Source organism: Elephantulus edwardii, unplaced genomic scaffold, assembly GCF_000299155.1.
Source record: "Elephantulus edwardii isolate Elephantulus edwardi_28Jun2011 unplaced genomic scaffold, EleEdw1.0 scaffold00096, whole genome shotgun sequence".
Taxonomy (NCBI): Eukaryota; Metazoa; Chordata; class Mammalia; order Macroscelidea; family Macroscelididae; genus Elephantulus; species Elephantulus edwardii.
Window position 1 is genome coordinate 12,140,221 of NW_006399846.1, and position 2,593 is coordinate 12,142,813.

Sequence of the window (2,593 nt, forward strand, 5' to 3'; positions counted from 1 at the left end):
TGGGCACTTGGGTTGTTTCCAACTCTTTGCTATTGTGAACAACGCAGCAATAAACAATAAATGTGAATATATATGTGGGTGGCAGTTCTGACTTCGTTGGGGTATATTCCCAATATGTGGAACTTCTGGGTCAAATAGTATTTTAATTTCCAACTTTTTGAGAAAGTGCCATTCTGCCTTCCATAGCAGTTGGATCATTTTACACTCTCACCAACAGTGATTAAGGGCTCTAGTTTCAACCTCACCAGCATTTGGTGGTCAAGACACTGTGGTATTGGTACAATAGCAGACACTTAAATCAATGGAATAGAATTGAGAACCCAGAAATCAGCCCATCTACCTATGGTCAACTGATTTTTGACAAGGAGATGAAATCAGTTAAGTGAAGAAGTGACAGCCTCTTTAACAAATTATGTTGGGCAAAACTGGAAAGCTACCTGCAAAAAACTCAAGAAAGACCCATACCTCACACCATACACAAACACCAACTCAAAAGTTGATCAGTCGGGGTGGGGGGAGGCGAGGCGGAGGCCGGAGCGGGAGGCAGCACGCAGTCCCCGCCGCCCCGGGGGCCGGGGGCCAGGCCCCGAGCGGTGCATGCGGGGTGGAGCGGCCAGGAGCCAGCGGCGAAGATGGAAGGCTTAACGCTGAGCGATGCAGAGCAGAAATACTACTCGGATCTCTTCTCCTACTGCAATTTCGAGAGCACCAAGAAGGTGGCCGCCAACAGGCGGGTGCTCGAGCTGTTCAGGGCCGCGCAGCTGCCCCACGACGAGGTCCTGCAGATTATGGAGCTCTGCGGTGCAACAAGACTTGGTTATTTTGGAAGAAGTCAGTTCTATATTGCTTTGAAACTTGTAGCTGTTGCCCAGTCTGGTTTCCCATTAAGAGCGGAAAGTATAAATACAGTGAAGGACCTTCCTCTGCCAAGATTTGTAGCTTAAAAAAATGAACAGGAGTCTCGCCATGCAGCCTCATATTCTTCAGATTCTGAAAATCAAGGGTCTTACTCTGGTGTAATTCCTCCACCACCCGGCATAGGACAAGTGAAAAAGGGATCTGTGAGCCATGATGCTGTCCAGCCTTGCACATCTTCAGATCAGCAGGAACCTGCTTCCCCAGTAGTGTCACCTGAGCAGTCCCCGCCAGCTTCCCTGCATACGTGGAGGAAACACAACCGACATCCCAGCGGGGGGAATAGTGAGAGGCCTCTCGCAGGACCAGGGCCATTTTGGTCACCATTTGGTGAAGCACAATCAGGTTCTTCTGCTGGTGATGCAGTGTGGTCGGGTCACTCCACCTCCACTTCAAGAAAACTGGGTCAGTTTTGCAGATACTCCACCAACCAGTACTCTTTTAGCCATGCATCCTGCTTCTGTCCAGGACCAGACAACAGTACGAACTGTAGCATCAACTACAACCAATGAAATTCGTAGGCAATCCAGTAGTTATGATGATCCCTGGAAAATAACAGATGAACAAAGACAGTATTATGTAAATCAGTTTAAAACCATTCAATCTGATCTAAATGGATTTATTCCAGGATCTGCAGCTAAAGAGTTTTTTACAAAATAAAAACTTCCTATTCTTGAACTTTCTCATATTTGGGGACTTTCAGACTTTGATAAAGATGGTGCATTGACACTGGATGAATTCTGTGCTGCTTTTCATCTGGTAGTTGCTAGGAAGAATGGCTATGACTTACCTGAAAAACTTCCTGAAAGCTTAATGCCTAAACTAATTGATTTGGAAGATTCAGCAGATATTGGAGACCAGCAAGGTGAGGTAGGTTATTCAGGCTCTCCTGCAGAAGCACCTCCAAGCAAGTCACCATCGATGCCATCCCTAAACCAGACTTGGCCAGAGCTGAATCAGAGCAGTGAGCAGTGGGAGACATTTAGCAAACGCTCTTCAAGCTCACAAACTCTGACCCAATTTGATTCTAACATTGCACCAGCTGATCCTGATACTGCTATTGTTCATCCAGTTCCCATTCGAATGACTCCAAGCAAAATCCACATGCAGGAAATGGAACTTAAACGAACTGTCAGTGATCATAATATTCCCACTAGTCCACTGCTTGTGAAGCCACCTGATCTTTCAGAAGAAAATAAGATCAATTCATCTGTGAAATTTACATCTGGAAACACTGTAGATGGTTACAGTAGTTCAGACTCTTTTACTTCTGACCCAGAACAAATCAGGAACAATGTAACTCGTCAAAGGTCTCATTCAGGAACGTCGCCCGATAGCACTGCACCACCACCTCCCCCTCCAAGGCCACAGCCCTCTCATTCTAGATCCTCATCTTTAGATATGAATCGGACCTTTGCAGTCACCACAGGACAACAACAGGCTGGAGTTGTTGCCCATCCTCCTGCAGTGCCTCCACGACCACAGCCCGCACAGGCGCCTGGTCTGTTGTGCATCGCCCAGTGGATGCCGATGTCCTCATAACTCACACGAGTACCTCACCTCAGCAGATACCAGAGCAACCAAATTTTGCAGATTTCAGCCAGTTTGAAGTGCTTGCTGCATCGAGTGTAAATGAAGAACAAGATGATGAAGCTGAGAAGCATCCAGAGGTCTTGCC

The 2,593-nt window shown here is 46.9% G+C and overlaps 1 pseudogene; it reads left to right on the top strand.

Annotated features, from left to right (window-relative positions):
• Positions 1–632: 632 nt before the first annotated feature.
• LOC102852117 overlaps positions 633–2,593 on the top strand; it is a 3,837-nt pseudogene continuing 1,876 nt past the window's right edge.